The following is a 19,590-nucleotide window of genomic DNA, read 5'->3' on the forward strand; positions in this document are numbered from 1 at the left end:
GGCAGCTTCTTGGGGACAGAGATATGACAGGGAACCTCACCCCTCTCTGTCCCAAGCCTTCCTTTCACAGATGGAGATGTGTGTGTGTGATTTTCATGTATGTCTGCATCACATGTGTGCGGTGTCCTCAGAAGTCAAAAGAGGGTGTCAGACACCCTAGAACTGGAGTTACAGATGCTTGTGAGCTACCACGTGGGCTCTGGGAACCAAAACCAGGTCCTTTGTAAGAGCAGTAAGTGCACTTAACTGCTAAGCCGTCTCTCCAGTGCGTGTCCCCCACTCCCCCCACCCTGGCCTTTCTTGATACAGCCATTTGCACGACCTCAGTTCAGTGTTTATTCATTTAAAAAGTACCCTCCGAGCTTTGGGTACTACACTTGGAGAATTTGCTAAAACTCAGTGGCTTTTTTCTTTGCCTCTCTCCTTTTGGGCAGTGTTAACTCCATTTCAAAGGGTAAAACAATGCCAAGCAGAACAGGCAGTGACCGTAAAAACGGCCGTCATCCCTGTCGACATCAGCACACTCTGCTCTTTGTCCCTTGCTCTCTGTGGCTTTTCAGACTTTAAGACTTTGTCTTCGGTTATCAGCAGAAATCTCAGCTCTGTGTTCACTGACGCCTGGCATCCGCCATCTGAAGGCACTGGCTGCTTCCCTGAAGAGGGCTGTTTCAGATGTCCTGTTCTCAAAGCCCTTTGTACTGACATTACAGAGGACAGACAGCAGAGATCTGGGTTTATGTGCTTTAAAGATTTCTACATTTATTTCTATAAAGGTTGGAGCAGTCACTTGAGTGGCGGGCCTGTTTGGACCCTGGATCTCCTACAAAACTAAGCTAGTGGGTCCTCCCAATTTAGTGAGAACGGACTGTAAGCATCTCCAGTAAAATTCTTCACAAGCTCCCAAGTCAGGTCAAAATGAGAAGGAAAGTTGGCCTAACACCCCACCTTATCCAAACCGTAATTATAACTCTACAAAGAGGTTTTTCAGTTATCAGTTTTGTTTCTAAGCAGCTGGTCAGGGTTAGCAATCTTTCTGTAGCCATTGGAGAGAGCCCCCAGTTTTCATTTATCAGAAACAGTTTCTCATCAGGAGCTGTAAAAACAGAATCTTCAGGGCTGGAGAGATGGCTCAGAGGTTAAGAGCACCAACTGCTCTTCCAGAGGTCCCGAGTTCAATTCCCAGCCACCACATGGTGACTCACAACTGTCTGTAGTGGGATCTGGTGCCCTGTTCTGACCCGCAGGCATACATGCAGACAGAACACTGTATATATATAATAAGTAAATAAATCTTAAAACAAAAACAGAACCCTCAAATGTTTGGACAACAATAATATTTTTAATTGACCCAGTACATATGGATGTATTTGTTTGTCTTTTCTACTTGTTTTTGGCTTTTAATGGCTGAGTTATCTTTCCAGCCCTGTTTTTGTTTTTGTTGTTGTTTGTATTTTGTTTTGTTTTGTTGATTGTTTGAGACAGGGTCTCTCTGCAGTCCTGGCTGTCTTAGAACTTACTATGTAGACCAGGCCATCCTTGAACTCACGGAGATCCACCTGCCTCTGGCACCTGGGAATGCAGCTCTCCTTCGTTATTGTCCTCAGCAGGAGGTTGTTCACTTGGCCTCACTGTGGACACTATGGCTTTGAATGCAAGCCAGTCCTGTCCATCCTTCCAAGTGCTAAATTACAGACATGCCGTGGCACCCTGTAGTGTTTGTGTTGTAGACACTGGGACACAGATGGATGGGCCTTTCGGTCATCCTGCCAGCCAGAGAGAGAATCTCTGAAGAAGGAAAAAAGAAGGAGCTCCATTACATTCACTCATTCTGTTTTTAAAATTATTCTTTTCTTTTTTTGTTTTGTTTTGTTTTCTCGAGACAGGATCTCACTATGTAGCTCTGGCTGTCCTGAAACTCACTATGTGGACCATGCTGGCCTCAAACTCACAGAGATGCGCCTTCCTCCTGAGAGCTGGGATTAAAGGCGTGCACCACCACACCTGGCTAAAGTTATTCTTCATCATTATTTTGACGTGTTAGGACCTTCTGTGCATTAAGCTCAGTGTCCACCGTTGCCCTGTGCCTCAGGCCCTTTTAGTAGATTTTAGAAAGTAACCTGAAACCTACTGTGCACAAGGTCCTTGGTTCGGTTCCCAGCACTGCAAGGACCCAGTGCACACACCTGCATCCCAGCACTTGAGAGATGGAGGCAGGAGGACCGGGAATCCAAGGTTGCCTTTGGCTGCACGGTGAGCCCGCATGTAACTGTATAATCCAGCCAGACCCTTCAGGCCCTTGCCAGGAAGGTCATGACCCCATATTACATTTTATCTGCAGGAAATGACAAGGTTATATAACGTTCTATGTAAAAATACAGTTGAGAAACCTGAGGTGCCTGCTGGATGTGGTGAGCTGCTGAATGCGCTGTGACCCACAGCCGCCGCCTCCAGCACGTCAGTGCAGAGCTCGGGCCGGCTCCCTTCCGAGTGTCTCACTTGGGGTTCCTGCTATCTGTCTCCTGTTATCAGCAGGCTTGTCACAGTCAGTCACCTCTGATCCAGTCACCCAACAGCTGTTCTGCAGAAACTAAAAACGGCATGTCTTTAATCCCAGCACTCAGGAGGCAGAGCCAGGCAGATCTCTGTGAGTTCGAGGCCAGCCTGGTCTACAGAGTGAGATCCAGGACAGCCTGGGCTACAGAGTGAGATCCAGGACAGGCTCCAAAACTACACAGAGAAATCCTGTCTTGAAAAACCAAAAAAAAAAAAAAAAAAAAGAAAGAGAGAGAGAGAAGAAAGCAAGCGGTCCAACAGTGGGAAGTCTTAGCAGGGAAAACCACATAATGCGCTCTGCCTACTGATATGCATGATGCTGGGGTGGATTTAGGTTAAGGACCTGCCGCCCCTCTATGTGGTAACTAAAGAGGTGTGGACTCTGCTTCTATGCATTTAATCATTCATTTCTTTTTGAATACGGTGCTCATAAAATCTAAGTCCCTCCCACTTACACAGGAGAAGTGCCTCCCAGCTTGTCAGAAAGAAGCCTAAATTTTACTCAGTTGTAAAAAGCTAGATGATTGTAAGCTCTGCTCTTTACCTTTTAGTTAAAAAGTAATGTCTCACCGGGCGGTGGTGGCGCAAGCTTTTAATCCCAGCACTCGGGAGCACACACACACACACAGACACACACACACACACACACACACACACACACACACACACACACACATACACACACACATACGATAAATAAACGTAAAAATAAATAACTTTAAAATTTTTTGCTGGGTGGTGGCACACGCCTTTAATCCCAGCACTTGGGAGGCAGAGCCAGGCGGATCTCTGTGAGTTCCAGGCCAGCCTGGTCTACAGAGCGAGATCCAGGAAAGGCTCAAAGCTACACAGAGAAACCCTGTCTCGAAAAAAAAAAAAAAAAAAAGAAAAAAAAAGAAAAAGAAAAAAAATTTTTAAGCATACAAATTAATGGGCTTCATTATGGCATTTCTCTACATATAGAAAAAAATAATAGATTTTGCCATGTAAATTCAACAAGGTGTGTTTACCAAATCTAAAGATATGTTTGAATGCCCTGACTTGAAATTTGCTTACTTGTTTTAAAGAAATGTCACTCTTTTTGTTTTCTTTTTGTAACTGTGGCTGCCCTGGAACCAGCTCTGTAGACCAGGCTGACCTGGAACTCACACAGAGATCCATCTGCCTCTTAATTACAGGCAGACACCCTCCAGGGCATTTGATGATAAGGCATGAAAGGCCTTTGAAGCTGGGACTGTAGCTCAGTTGGCAGAGTGCTTGCCTGGCATTCACTACCATGCCAGGCTGTGAGGGTACACACACGTAATCCCAGCACCTGGGAACAGGAGGCAGGAAACGCAGAAGCTCACGGTCATCCACAGCTTCATAAAGAGTTGGAGGCCAACCTGGTTTACAGAGCGATTTCCAGGATGGCCAGAGCTACTCAGAGAAACCCTGTCTCAATAAAATAAAATAAAATAAATATAAATATAACTAAATATTGGCGAGAGGCATGCATCAGAAGATGTGACGTGCCCCACAGCAGCCGCCCACAAACCCACGTCAGCTCAGAGCGCTCTGGCTCTGGCTCTCAAGCTCTCTCGCTCTCCCTTTTGAATGGTCTCATTGACCTTTTCTCTGCTGGCTGTATTAGTTACTGTTGTTTGTAGAGAAAACAGATTTCTTTCCTTTCTCTTTTTGAGACAGGGTCTCACAGTGTAGCCTGTGGGTTTGACGTTATCTTGATCTACATAGCGAGTTCAGGACAGCCAAAGCTAGTGAGACCCTGTCTCAAAACAAACAACAACAACAAAACCAAAAAACAAGCCGGGCGGTGGTGGCGCACGCCTTTAATCCCAGCACTCGGGAGGCAGAGCCAGGCGGATCTCTGTGAGTTCGAGGCCAGCCTGGGCTACCAAGTGAGTCCCAGGAAAGGCGCAAAGCTACACAGAGAAACCCTGTCTCGAAAAACCAAAAAAAAAAAAAAAAACCAAAAAACAAACAAACAAAACCCACACACAAAACACGAACAGTTTAATGAAAAAATGGAAACATTTCGCCGGGCGGTGGTGGCGCACGCCTTTAATCCCAGCACTCGGGAGGCAGAGGCAGGCGGATCTCTGTGAGTTCGAGGCCAGCCTGGGCTACCAAGTGAGTTCCAGGAAAAGGCGCAAAGCTACACAGAGAAACCCTGTCTTGAAAAACAAAACAAAAAAAAAAAAAAAAAAATGGAAACATTTCAAGACAAAGTAGAATTTTTTGTTTCATTTGTTTTTTGTTTTTTCGAGACAAAGTTTCTCTGTGTAACAGCCCTGGCTGTCCTGGAACTCACTCTGTAAACCAGGCTGGCCTCAAATTCCTCGAGATGAGTCTGCCTTTGCCTCCTGAGTGCTGGGATTAAAGGCTATACCACCACACCTGGCAGACAGCTGATTTGATAAATCAAAATTACACACTGGAGAAAAAACAGCATCTTCAACAAATGGTGCCATTCAGACTGGAGGCTACCTGTAGAAGGATGCAGGTAGGTCCATATTTGTTACCTTGGACAAAACTCATCTCCAAATGGATCAGAGACCTCACCATAAGACCAGATGCCCTGGATCTGATAGAAGACAAAATGAGGAATAGTCTTGAACTCATTGGCACAGGAAAAGACTTTGAACAGAATACCAGTAGCACAGGCACAAAGGAGAAAAATAAATGGGACTTCTTGAAGCTGAAAAAACATCTGTACGGCAAAGGATATTAGAGATCTCAAGATCTTCATACATGTGAGAGAGGGTTAGTATCTAAAACACATGAACTAAAAAAAAAAAATCAAACATCAAGAAACAGCTCAATGAAAAAATGGGGTGCAGAACTAAGGAGAAGATTCTCAAAAGATGAATCACAAATGGCTGAGAAACACTTAAAAATGGTCAACATCCTGAACCGTCAGAGAAATGCAGATTAAAACTTGAGATTTCATCTTACATCAGTCAGAATGGCCAAGATCAATAAAATAAACGAGAGCTCATGCTGGTGAGGATGTGCGGTAAGAGGAACACTCATCCATTGCTGGTGGGGGTACAAACTTGTACAGTCACTGTGGAAAGCAGTATGGCGTCCACAGGAAGCTGGGGGTAGATCTACCTCAAGATCCAGCTTTGCCACTCTTGGGCATCTACCCGGAGGACTCTTCATCCTACAATAGAGACACTTGTTGATCCATGTTCGTTGTTGCTCTATTCATAATAGCCAGAAATTGGAAACAGCCTAGCTGTCCATCAACTGGTGGATGGATAATGAAAATGAGGTACACTATACAATTCGAGAGTTGGGTCCCGGAGAGGCCTGTTAGTATACTTCTGTGTGCCTCATATGTACACCACAACCCAGAGCCCCTGCTCTTGGAATTGAGAAGGAAACTAGAGCTTTTTTTGTTTTGGTTTTTGTGTTTTTGGTTTTGGTTTTTTTTTGAGACAGAGTTTCTCTGTGTAGTCCTGGCTGTCCTGGAACTTGCTCTGTAGGCTCAAACTCAGAGAGATCCATCTGCCTCTGCCTCCCTTTGTAGACAGGGATCCAGAACCAGAAACTCCGCCTGTGCTTTTGGTTCCCAAGGGGACCCTAGCCTGGAGACAGAGGAACAGAACAAACATCCCCAGCAGTCTCCAGGAGCCTAGCAGCCGCAGCTGTCCTGAGAGGATTCTGTATCACAGTCCTGGGTCTCAGCTCCCGAGGGTAGGATTCCCAGGTGTCAAGTAGACTCCTGGAGAATATTCTAGATTGCTTCAAGGGAGGCGAGGAAAGGGAAAGTGGGTTATTAGAAACAGCACACAAGCAGCAGTCTGTCGGGACTGGAAGAAAATGCAAATGATTGCCCTAGGGGTGGCTCTAACCGACTGCAGGTAAAGCCGGGCTGTCCCTTAGGAGGTTGTCGTGTGTGAAGTGGAGCAGATACTCTAGGATCACCTCTTTCATGCCTAAGAAAGGCCGTGCTCTGGTGAGGTCTGACCCGGAAGAAACGTTAGCGATCCCAGCACCTTTTAGCAAGTGTAGTACCACCATCGTCCTCAGGGGGGAGCTCAAGGGTGACCATGTCTTCTGAGCAAAGGAGAGCCGCAGTGAAGACCTGGAGGATGGGGCACCAGGCCGCTCTCCAAGAATGGAACCATCAGTGGCTGCCACTGAGACAGTTGTCAGGCTGTAGAGAAAGGATCAGCATTGTCCCACGACCTGATAAGACTCACACAGGCCTGAGCACCCCGTATGTGAGCCCTCCAAACTATTCTGAAGCACACGTCTTAATCAAGGCCCGGGCCAATGCTAGTGGGTGTCTTAAGATGACGAACCTGGTGTGTCAGCCTGGTTGTTGGAGCAAATATCGTTCTGAGGCTGAGGCTGTAATTTAGTGGTAACTAGACTTGAATGCCCAAGGCCCTGAGAACCACCCTGACTACAAAACAAAACAAAACCCAGCACTATTTATGTTTCTGTGAAGCATTTGGGAGATAGGATTAATTTTTTAATCAGTGGACTTTGAGTAAAACAGATTTCCTTGTGGTACATGCCCATAATCCCAACAGAAGTTCAAGGCCATCCTTGGCTACATTTGAGTTTCAAATAAGCAACAAAACAAAAACAAAAAAGCCAGATTCCCTTCCAAAATGTGGTGGCCCTCGTCCAGTTAGACAATCAAGGCTGCGGTTTCCTGGAGGAGGAAGGATTCTGTTCTCAGATTACCTTTGAACTCAAGACTTTGGCACCAGCTTTTACTAGACTTTCTGTCCTTCCCTAACTGCTCTGGAGGTTTCAGGCTCATCGGGCCCCACCATGGCAGGGCCCGTCTCCCTCAGATAATTCCACTGTCTGTCGTTAAAGACAGTAATGGTGGCATACACTTGTAATCCCAGCCCTTTGGAGGGTGGAGGCGGGGTAGGAAGTTCAAGAGAGTTCAAAGCCAGCATCTCTTGGATTGGAGGGGAATTGAGTCATATGGGAGCGGGCTCATCACTGTCTTAACTATAATTGAGACATCACAAACCTGGCAATAGTCTCCATTTGTGTTACAGATGTTAGTGTAACCTGGGGTGTGGTGGTGCACACCTGAGATCCCAGACCTTGGGTGGCTGAGGCAGGAGGAAGGTGAGAGGCCAGCCTGGGCCAATACAGGAGGACCCACGTCAGGGACAAACAAACCTTCAGTATTATATTAGAGCAGGTGTACAGGAAGAAAGTATCCCCCAAGATGGCTCAGTGGTTAAGAGCACTGGCTACTCTTCCAGAGGTCCTGAGTTCAATTCCCAGCACTCACATGGTAGCTCACAACTATCTATAATTCAATCTAGTGCCCTCGTCTGGTATGTAGGCAGAACACTGTGTGTGTAATAAATAAATAAATCTTAAAACAACAACAAAGAAAGAAAGAAAGAAAGAAAGAAAGAAAGAAAGAAAGAAAGAAAGAAAGAAAAGCATCCCCCAACCCTCTGGTCTGGGAATCCACCCATTGTTATTTTTGCTCTCCGTTCCCATGCATGGCCTTGTGGGTAAGGTACTAGAAGCCCAAGTTTATCACCAAGACCTGAGCCTGTATCTCAGCCATTCCAGTCAACAGCTGGGACCTTTTGCTCTCTCAGCTTTCTGTGCTGCCCAGGTTTATGTCGGCTTGACACAAGCTAAAGTCATCTGAGGAGAGCTTAATTAAGAAAAGGTCTCCAAGCTGGGTGGTGGCGCACACTCGGGAGGCAGAGGCAGGCCGATCTCTGTGAGTTCCAGGCCAGCCTGGGCTACAGAGTGAGTTCCAAGACAGTCAGGGCCACACACAGGGAAACCATCTCAAAAAACAAAAAACAAACTCCCCCTCCCAAAAAAAAAAAAAGAGAAAAGAAAAAGGAAGAAGGAAGAAAAGAGAGAAAAGAAAAAGAAGACAAGAAGGGAGAAGAGGAGGAGGAAGAAGAGAAGGAGGAGGAGAAAGAAGGAAGAAGAAAGAAAAAGAAAGAAGAAAAGAAGCAAGTCTCATTTAACCCAAGCTGGTCTCATCTCTCTCGTCAGCCAAGACCCTTCCACATCAACCTCCCAAAGGCTAGGATCCACCGCACCCATTGTTCCTTCTTATTTTACACAGAGCTTAAGGCAAATTTCAGCAGGTTAACGAGAAAAAGCAGATATATGAAGCGGAACCAACCCAGCGGGGTACAGAATCGGACACCCTCAGGTAGCAGGGGCTGGCTCAAAGCTTCTGGGAACCGCGGAGAAAGGGGAAACTGGGCCGTTACACAATTCTGCACTGTTGTCAGGGGGGTAGAGACGGCTAACGGCTGCCTGCGGAAGAACCCCAACCGGGCAGGCCCTTCTGCCCTCCACGCTTCCTCCTCCACCTTCCGATTCCCACGAAATGATGAAAGTGCTGCTGAGTCTGATGGAGGGAGGGCCGGTCCTCCTCCAAGGGCCCCTCCCTGTCTCCAGCTGAGCCAATAGAGGAGGCTTCCGACCAGAGACCTAATCCCGAAATAAGGCTAAAACTTTGAGTTTCTAAAAGCCGTCGCGGGCAGAGAACAAACAAGACACGGCCCTCTGCGGTTAGACTGCTTATAGCCACGCTCGCTTCCTCTCCATCACCGTTTCCTCTCTTGACCCAGCGCGCAGGCTGCTCCGGCTTCTGTCTGCGCGTCCAGTCAGTGACAACGCCCACTTCGGCTCCTCCCTGCGGTTTATCCAATCCTGCGCTCAGCAAAGTGTTTCCAAGTATTTCTTTTAGGCAAGGCTCTCCCTGCCCAGCGCCCAGTGCCCCGTCCGGGAACCCATGCCCTCAGCCTCTGGGAATTCAGAGGAAGCTTTCCAGCTCACGGGCTGGAGCAGCATGGAAATTCCAGGGGAGAAGCGGGACTTTCTGGATAAAGAAGGGACGAGGGTAGGAGAGGCCGAGTACGATGAGATCTAGCCGGGTTCAGGCAGCAGGAGATGCTTGCCCTGCTTGAAACAGAGGTCCACAGGAAGAATCTGGAGTGGGTTTCTGCATCCTTCGTGAGGCCCCCCATAAGCACTTGGTACAGGGACCTTCAGGCTTGTTCCTTGCCCCCGGCATTCAGGGAATCTCCAAGAGCTGCCCATCTGGGATTTTTCTGAAGCAGTCTGTCACTTGAGAATTTATGATTTTTAAATTTTTTTTTATTTTTAATTTAAATAGGGTCTCACTATGTAGCTCTGGTTAGCCCGGAACTCACCTTGTATTCCAGACTGGCCTCAAATTCAGAGATCTACTTGCCTCTGTCTCCTTGGAGCTAGGGTCAAAGGCATGTGCCATCCTGCTGTGCTAAATTTATGTACTTAAAAACTATTTATTAGTTAGCATAAACAATGGGTTTTATGACATTTCAATCCATGTCTGTCACAGTCCTTAGTTCACACTTGTCCTGGAAATTTGTCTTTTTATTTTATTTTACTTTTTTGGTTTTTTGAGACAGGGTTTCTCTGTGCAGCTTTGGAGCCTGTCCTGGAACTCACTCCGTAGCCCAGGCTGGCCTTGAACTCACAGAGATCCACCTGCCTCTGCTTCCCGAGTGCTGGGATTAAAGGCCTGTGCCACCGCTGGGCGAATTTGTCTTTTTAACAACGAGTCATCAAGCTGGTAATGTAGGTCAGTTGGAGCCCTGGGTTTGAACACCAGCATGGCATAAACCTGGTGGTGTATGCCGGTAATCTCAGCATCAGGAAGTGGAGGCAGGAGGCATTCAGGGTTATCCTAGGTTAGACGGTAACTTTGAGGCCAGTCTAGGCTACATATCTTAAAAAAAAAAAAAAAAAAAAAAAAAAAAAAGGAAAGAAAGAAGGGGAAAAGCCATATCTCTGGGTAAGGTGGGATATACTCAGGACCCCAGCACTCAGGAGGCAGGGACAGGATGCTTACATGTTTGAGCTTAGCCTGAGCTTGGTAGAGAAACTGTATCTCAACAGCAATAGAAAGGATCATCTCTCAGAGATGGTGGCAGAGTCAACATGCCGATTGCTGGCCAGGGAAAGTCACAGAATCCCAACCACCGGCTTTGTGGGAGGCCTGAAGGGCCAGCACTCAGTGCCCTGTGTTGTAGGTAGGATTGGACCAGGAAACTTGGTTTGGGTTCCTATCAAGGTTTCCAGATTCCAGCTGTGGTTCTCTGTACCTTGGCATCTTGGCGATGTGTGTTATGGTGTAGCTCTCAAATGTCCCCCCAAAAACTTATATGTTGAAGGCTTGGTACCCAATATCACAGTGTTTACAAGGGGTCTGTGGGAGCTGACTGGATCTGTATGGCTCCAACAGCATACGTAAATTCATCCATTTATGGGGTTATAGCTTAATGGACCTAACGAGATGCTCAAGACCGTCGAGCTTCTAGATCAGTGGTTCTCATCCTTCCTTATGCTGTGACGCTTTAATACAGTTCCTCATGTTGTGGTGACCCCCAAACATAAAGTTATTTTCATTGCTACTTCAGAACTGTAATTTTGTTACTGTGATGAATCTTAATATAAATATCTGTGGTTTTCAATGGTCTTTGGAGTTGTGACCCACAGGTTGAGAACCACTGTTCTAGAAGGTAAGTAGTGTCCAGTGCCCCCACACTCCCACAGTGATGCGCTGTCTCCAATAAGGCGCAAAGCACCTTGGCTAAGGAACTGCAGTCCAAAACCTGACCTGTCAGTCAAAACACTTTCCATCTTACATCATTTTCTCTTGTGTATTTAATAGTGAAAGGTAAGCCCTACAAGTGCTGGTGTTTGACACATCTGGTTATCCTTCAGACCACTAGAACACCCCCCACCCCACCCCACCCCCGTCACATGGGGGGGGGCTGAGAGGAAGGGGTAAAAGAGAGGGAAGAGGTCCTGGTGGCTGAGAGCTGTGAGAACCACACCCAGCTCCTCTCATAACTGTGAATGATTTAATTCACATTGTCTTCAATCTTTGTGGGAGGAAATAGATTCCAAAGGGTAAAGGAAATCATCCCCAAGGTCACAGTGCTAGAAAGTGGCAGTTATCTGGCTTCACCCCTGAAGGGATGGCAAAGCCTGGCTTTTTTCTTTTTTGTTTTTTCTTTTTTCTTGAGACAAAGTTTCTCTGTTGTAGCCCTGGCTGTCCTGGAGCTCACTCTGTAGACTAGGCTAGCCTCGAACTCACAGAGATCCGCCTGCCCAGTGCTGGGATTAAAGGCGTGCGCCACCACCGCCCAGCTAAGCCCAGCTGTCTTCAGCCAGGAGCATCTCCCCTAGAAACCTACAAACCAAAGGCCGGACAGCAGAGGCAGGAAGAGGGCTGGTTCTGTGGTCAGGCAGGTTTGAGGGGAAAGGTCTTTCCTCGGGTGGGGTGGGTGGTCTCCACTGTGAGTCTGTCTCCTCTGCGTGCTAGGGACACTCACACCGGTCGATGGAGGCCTTCATGAATAACCATGGAGAGAAAAGAGGAAGCCACTGCCTGTCTGTGGAAAGTTATCTGAGAACCGCTGCGTACAGGATGTGTCAGGACGTGCCGGAGGTTGTGACCGCACCACGCTGACTTCAGTGTCTTCCAGTCCCTCCAGCTGCGGATGCCATGCTGAGAACCCCAGCCTTCCCTGGCCTGGGGTCTGAGGGGCAGGAGCGAGCAGGGAGCAGCCGTCCTGAGGCATGGCGCCCAGTGCAGTGCCGCAGAGAGGCTGTGTTCATCCCCTTGCTAGGTGGCTGTCCTAGTCAGGGTTACCATTCCTGTGACGAAACACCATGACCAAACCAACCTGGGGAGGAAAGGGATGATCTAGCTTCTACTTCCACATTCGTGATCCGTCACTGAAGGAGGAAGGCGCTGATGCAGAGGCCTTGCTTACTGGTGGACGCCAGGACCACCAGCCTAGGGATGGCACCACCCACAGTGGGCTGGGCTCTTCCCCCATCAATCACTAATTAAGAAAATGCCCTACAGGCTTGCCCACAGCCCAGTCTTATGGAGGCATTTCCTCAGTTGGGGTTTTCTCCTCCAAGGCCTGTCAGGCACAAGGAAGACTCCTCCAGCCTGTCAACCTGCAGCCACTGCATGGGTTCTCTGGCCTTTTGGAAGGCCCAGGCATCTTCGAGAATTTTATAAAACTGTCCACCCTTGCCTGAGGAAAAAAGCAAATGCCCCTAGCCTTTCGGTTGCCTCTGAAAACTATTTCAGAGAAATCCATGGGATTTTCCACAGCTCTGTCAGGAAGCCCTGGAGGCCCTTGTGCTCATGATAACCCCCTTGCTAGCCCTCCTGGAAGCCCCTATTTCTGAGTCACCCAGTATGGAGCTGTAGCTATAAGAAGCTCTTGTAGCCGGGCGGTGGTGGCGCACGCCTTTAATCCCGGCACTCGGGAGGCAGAGGCAGGTGGATCTTTGTGAGTTTGAGGCTAGCCTGGTCTACGGAGCGAGATCCAGGAAAGGCGCAAAGCTACACAGAGAAACCCTGTCTCGAAAAACCAAAAAAAGAAAAAAGAAAAAAAGAAAGAAAGAAGCTCTACAGCTACACTCTTATAACTTACAGTGGAGGCCTTGCAGCTGGGGGAGGGGAGGGGCAGGACCCGGGAGGGACTGGGGCAAGTCACCTTCTGACAGCCTCTTCCCACTCTCACATCAGGGAGAGAGTCCCAGTGGTGCTGAGACCAGAGGGGCCCGGGGGTCAATGGCCTGACGCAGGTTACTGGGCTTCTGCTGTGAGGACACCTCTTCCGGGTAGTCTGGTGCAACTATGACCAACCCCACTTCCCTTCCAGTTTCAGAGAAGCTGGACGGACATGGGGACACACACACACACACACACACACACACACACACACACACGTCACTGTGGTTTGACTCTTATTAAAACCCTGACTAGGGTCAGGCAGTGGTGGCTGAGCACCCCTTTAATCCCAGTACTGGGGAGGCAGAGGCAGGTGGATCTCTGAGTTTGGGGCCAGCCTTGTCTACAGAGTGAGATCCAGGACAGCCAGGGCTACACAGAGAAACCCTGTCTTGACACTGCCCACCCCCAAAAGAAAAACAAAAACAACAACAACAACAAAACCACCTGACTAAGGACTTGGATAAGGAAGAGGCTGGAGTCTTAGGGGCCAGGCTAACATGAGTCCATTGGATCCACATTTCCCAGTCCCCATCCCCCAAGTCCACACTAGTGACTAGTTGGTGAGAAATAGCAATGTTACCACAAGGGAACATGACCTCTCAGCCGAGAAAATTAACCAAGGCTTTATCTCTTTATTGTTTAAATTTTTGATTATGTTTTGTTTATTTGAGTAATAAATGTATTTGAAAACAGTGTCGCAGAGTGAAAAATACTCCCATGTTCGTGCCACAGAATGTGTGCCACAGAATGTGTGCCACAGAATGTGTGTGCCACAGAAAGTGTGTGCCACAGAACATGTGTGCAGATCAGAGGGCGACTTGTAGGGCTTGAGTCTCTCCTTCCACCATGTGGGTTCTGGGGATTGAACTCGGGTATTCAAACTTAGCAGCAAGCGCCTGTCCCTGCCTAGCCATCACACTGGCCCAAGGCTTAAGAAAGCAAAATAGACAGTCATGAGTCATAGGAGATGCCTGAGCTTCAAGCCTGAGGTTACACCTTACATAAAACGGTCAGAGGTCAGAGCCAGGAAGTGGCTGCAGCAGAGAACGAGGCTCTCAGATACCAGCTTTACTTCTCCTGGGACCCGGGAACTCTTTCAGCCCCTGAAGAAAGCTCAGGGGTCATGTGAATGCTCTACCCTAGAGCAGACACTGTTTCCCAAAGACTGCAAAGCCCTGTGTGTACAGGAGAAAGTGGAATGGAGGCCCCATGACCCACTGAGAGCCTGGCTCGTGGTGCAGCTTAGGATCCCCGGAGCCGGGTCTTTCCTCTTCCTTATAGAGGTGGGATGGAGGTGGTGGTAGCCCACGCTTCCGGTTCCATGACACACTGGAGAAACTAAAATGGTAGGAATAAACACAGGACCCAGAGGCCCCAGCTCCTCCCCGGTTCTCATCCTCCTCCAGCCTTTTGATCCTGTGCCAGACCAGTGGGCCCTCCTGCATGTAAGACTCCCCTCCTGCGGCAGAGGAAGGCTCCGAATTGATTTTTGCTTGAGATCAAACCCAAGGAGGCTGAGGGTGTAGCTCTGGGGATAGGGTGCCTGTCCTGCATGCAGGACACCCTGAGTCCTATGCCCAGCACTGCATAAACTGTGTGTGGTCGTACATATCAGTCATCCCAGCCCTGAGGAACTGGAGGCAGGAGGTCAAGAGTTCAAGGTCATCCTGTACAACATAGGGAGTTGGAGGAGAGCCTGGACTCTATCAGATCCCGTCTTTATAAAACAACCAACCAAAAAAACCCCAAAGCAAGCCCCAGGCCTCATGTGTCCAAGGCATTTATGTATTTGTTTGATGTGTAGGTGTGCATCTGTGTGGTAGTGCACATATGTGTCCCGGCATGCATGTGGAGGTCAGAGGACAGTTTGCTCGAATTGGTTCTTTCTCCTGCCACGTGGCTTCCCGGGATTGAGCTCAGATCACCAGACTTTTCCCCACTGTGCCATCTCAGCAACCCAGACTCGGAGTTTTAACAAAAATCAAAAACCACAGTGACCTCAGGATATCCATCTTTGCCGAATCTAACAGGAAAGTGGGCCAGTGGCTGGCGTGTGCACCAGGCAGTGGTGTCCCCTCAGAAGGACAGACACCTCCCAGGACTGCTGCTGGGCACACAAGGAACCTGCTAGAAACAATGGAGGATGTTTCACAAGCTCCCAACTAAACGGGGAAATTGGGCCTTGGTCCCTTCTCAGAGCTGGGCTGGCCCACATCCCCGAAGGGCTCCGGTGTGATCAGGGATGCCAAGGTTCCTGGATGCACTTTTCCAGGGGTCTGTGCCTAGAGGCCCAGGGTGTTCTCAGTATCCATCTCATCTAAGCCGTCGCCCTTCAGGTAGGGAGAGGAACTTCCTTGTTGAGGTCTGGGGCCCGGTCCTAGGGCACCTGTTTTGGGAAGGACCTGGGGGAGCCCTTGGGATTGTGGCCCGGAGAGTTCTGCCCTCTCTGGGGTGCCAATGCTTTCTGATAAAGTCAGCTCCGTCTAGCTTCTGTTTTCTGTATTGCTTCTTTGCCTTTTCTTTTCATGACCCACTTTTATTTGTTTTTCACCATCAAAGGGAAACCAGCTCTTTCTTCCTGCCCACAAGGCGCTGTTTTGTTTTTGTCTTGATTTTTATTGTGTTTGCGGTGCCGGGGTAGAAGCAGGATGTTATGCTCGGCAGCCACTGACCCTTGCTCCCAGCCTTTATCTGGGTTTTAATTTGATATTTTACCAGTTTAGGGCAACAGACTAATAGCTGGAGAGCTTGTTTCCTTAAATTCTTAGGAAAACCCCCTGGATCTTTGTATAACTCATGCTCCTGTCTCAGACGGTTTCTAAACAAACGTCTGTTCCTGCCCTGCCCTTACCAGCATCAGTGAGCTGGGGAGTACAGACTTGTATTCTGGTGCTCTTGGTCCATGAAATCCTCCTGGCTAATAATACCTTTGAAATACAAGCCAGAGATGAACTAGACATTACTTTTCAAACCACATCCCCATCCCAGGGACGCTCAGGGATATCCATCCCCCTGCCTTCTTGAAACTGTCATAGAAGCTGGACTTGGTGCTCACACTTGTCATCCTAACCCTTGGGAGGCTGAGGCAGGAGGATGACCACTGGTTTGAGGCCAGCCTAGGCTATACAGAGTTCTAGATCAGTCTAGGCTACCAGGGAGACCCCATATCAAAGAAATTAAATAAGAAAAGGAAGGAAGGGAGGAAAGAAAGAAAAAAAGAAAAGAAAGAGAATCCAAATTTACCACTGGGAAAAAATGGAAAATCATTTAAAATATTAATGTATGGTGATTTTTTTTTTGAGACAGGATTCCTACCCCAGGATGGAGTCAAACTCTATGCAGCCAAGGACTGTTACTATCTTGTCCTAGTTGGGTTCATTTTCTCCACTGACTAAAAATTTATAAGATTATAAGGCAGAAAAAAATCTCAGACACAGCAGGTGGCAACAGCTGACAAATTTTATTACAAGTGTAGAAACACACACTCACTCACACTCATACACACACACACACACACACACACACACACACACACACACACACACACACAGCAAAGCACCCCCGAGAAAGTCTCCCTGCAGAGCAGAGAGGGGCCTGAAATACATTCCCTGACAAAGGTCCAGGAGTCTTCAGTGTTCTTGGTGGCTGGGATGGGTCTCCTTCCCTGATATGAGTTTGGTCCACTGAGACTAAGGGAAGCTGACAGGCTCACAACTTCAGGGGAGCATGTTCAGAACTGGCCTTCCTTATGTCCAGGCCACCCTGCTCAGCCAGACGAGGCCTGCTGATGGGAAAACAAGCTCCCAGGCCTTTGTCTCAGATCGGGCCGGTGAGGGAGAAGCCAGAGTTCCCACCTTTATTACCTGTGTCCTTTGTCCCCATCTGTCATCCTGTCAGGGATCTATCAAGCTCCTCATTCCTCAGGATGACCATGAACTTGGGGTCATCCCCACCCATCTCCCCATTTCTGGGATCACAGACCTTCACCACCACAGCAAGTTTTCTATCAGACTTTGAATTGAGTTTTTCTGTCTTTGAAACAGTCTCATGTAGCCCAGGGTGACCTGACCTAGAACTCACCACGTAGCTGAGACTAGCTTTGAAGTCCTAACATCCTTAAAATTTCTTTTTAGACTTGTTTATTTTATATGTACAAATGTCCTGCCTGAATGTATGCATGTGTACTGCCATGTGTGTACCTGGTGCCCCGGGAGGCCAGAAGAGGGTGTCGGATGTCCATGGAACCAGAATTACAAATGGTCATGAGGTACATAGGATGTGGGTGCTGGGAACTGAACCCTGGTCCTCTGCCAGAGCAGACTGTAGATGGCTGGGCCATCTCTCCAGCCCGGATTTTTACTTTTAGATTCTTATCTATTTCAGCAGAAAATTTCTGCGATCTCCTTTTACGCAGATAGCAGCTCATCCTTAGTGAAGTTCAGGTGAAGAGACCCTTCCAAAGACACACATGTTGGTCGTCACTCACTGGATAAGGGAAAGCAGATGATGTTCGCTTCTGATGTGTCGTTGACTTTGCATGGAATGGATGACCGAGCATATAGCCTCTGTCACAACTCCCAAATAAGGAGTTAGAGTCACCTCTGAGATTTCTTAGGAACAGAGAACAGCTAAGGCTGACTCTTTCTTGGACTCGTGGGCTGATGACGAGGCGCAGCAGCTCCGGGGAGTTAGTTTTCGCCGGTCTGCGTTTCATGTTTAATCATCGTATAGTTCAATGAAAACTTTCTGTTCCTGTTCCTACTTAATAAAAATAGCAAGAGAAGCGTACACGGGATTAGGAGAGGAAAAGTTCAGAACAGTCAATTCCACTCCACCCACCCCAACTTAGACGATAGTGATCAGAGGGCCACTCCCAGGGACCTTTTCCTTCTGGCCTTGTGTCCTTCCTGTACTTCGAGGGCTCTGCCGGCTGTGTGGTCTAGGCAGGACTCTGGCTCCGAGCAGCGCGGCTCACCAAGTACCACCACCTGTACCTAAAGACACGACTGAAGGGGGCTTGGACGCAGCTACTGGAAACAGAGTGGGAGTTTGCAGTCTCAGGTCCATCTGTTTTCCAGACCCTAAGCACCTTCAGCCTCCGACCCATTCCCTGCCTCCGATTCTAGGAGAAAAAGGACTAAGTAAGCTTCAAAGGGCTCACAGTCTGCTTAAGGAGAAAAGATGAATCATGTAAAAGCCATTTCCTTCTCTGTGTGCTGGGGATTCTAATCCGAGCATCGCACCAGATGCCTTGAACGGCAGAGATCTTGAAACCAGAGTGTCCTGGTTAATGTCAGAACTGTCTGTATGCAGGACAGTGTGCCGATGAGACGGACCAGCACTCATATCCTGAATGTCAGTATAATAACCAGCTCCAACTGCTACTATGCAATTGGTGTTTATTAGTGCCTGGGCTTAAGTGTTTTATAGGGTTTGATACCATCAATCCACTCTATTACACCCAGTAGATGTTTGTTTATTGAGACAGGGTCTCACTGTGTACCTCTGGCTGTCCTGGAACTCACTATATAGACCAGGCTGGCCTCAAACTCACAGAGATCCACCTGCCTCTGCCTCCCGAATGCTGAGATTAAAGGCATGCGCCACCACCACCCAGCCTATTTGTTTATTTAAAAAATTATTTTTGACAGGTGGTGGTGCATGCTTTTAATCCCAGCACTCAGGAGGCAGAGCCAGGCAGATCTCAGGGAGTTCAAGGCCAGCCTGGGCTACAGAGCGAGATCCAGGACAGGCACCAAAACTACACAGAGAAACCCTATCTCAAAAACAAACAAACAAACAAAAATTATTTTCATTTATATGTTTGTGTTTGCATGTTTGTATGCACGGACACATGAAGATTCTAAGGAATGAAAGTTACAGGCTGCTGTGAGCCACCATGTGGTTGCTGGGAATTGACCTGGGGACCTCTGGAGGAGCAGCCGGTGCTCTTAGCTGCCAAACCAACTCTCCAGCCCTGTTATTATTTATTATTCTGTCCATTTTCCATATTAGAAATGAGGACATAGGGAGATCAGGGAAACCGAGTTCTGAGGTTTTTGGTTTTGGTTTTTTGGTTTTTCGAGACGGGTTTCTCTGTGTAGCTTTGTGCCTTTCCTGGATCTTGCTCTGTAGCCCAGGCTGCGCACACACACACACACACACACACACACACACACACGTCAATATAATAAACGTTGGTCTCAGTGGCCTGCCTGCAAACCCAAAGTATATTTTTGTTTTTTTAAAGAAGGAAGGGTTTCCTTTGGCTTGCAGTCTGCAGGAAGACAGTCCCACAGGGGAGGCATGTGGCAGTCAGCTCCACGGTGTCAGCAGCGTCCCTGCGATTCCTCACGTTACACTTGTCGGAACTGCCCCAGACCCAAGGCTTTAGTCACTGCACAGAGGTCAGGGTCAGTCAGCACTTACCTCTCACAGACTTCCATTGCCCTGGTCGGAACAGTCATCATTTTCTC

The 19,590-nt window shown here is 48.2% G+C and overlaps 1 long non-coding RNA gene across 1 annotated transcript; it reads right to left on the reverse strand.

Moving 5' to 3' along the window:
• Positions 1 to 1,317: 1,317 nt before the first annotated feature.
• On the reverse strand, positions 1,318 to 9,346 carry LOC121824612 (uncharacterized). The gene is made up of 3 exons (XR_006066533.2): positions 8,699 to 9,346; positions 2,388 to 2,587; positions 1,318 to 1,785 (listed from the first exon to the last, which is right to left on the reverse strand). It is a non-coding gene; the product is annotated as an uncharacterized LOC121824612 (long non-coding RNA).
• Between the last annotated feature and the right edge of the window lie 10,244 nt (positions 9,347 to 19,590).

The sequence above is a fragment of the Peromyscus maniculatus genome, chromosome 21 (assembly GCF_049852395.1).
Source record: "Peromyscus maniculatus bairdii isolate BWxNUB_F1_BW_parent chromosome 21, HU_Pman_BW_mat_3.1, whole genome shotgun sequence".
In the NCBI taxonomy this organism is placed as follows: Eukaryota; Metazoa; Chordata; class Mammalia; order Rodentia; family Cricetidae; genus Peromyscus; species Peromyscus maniculatus.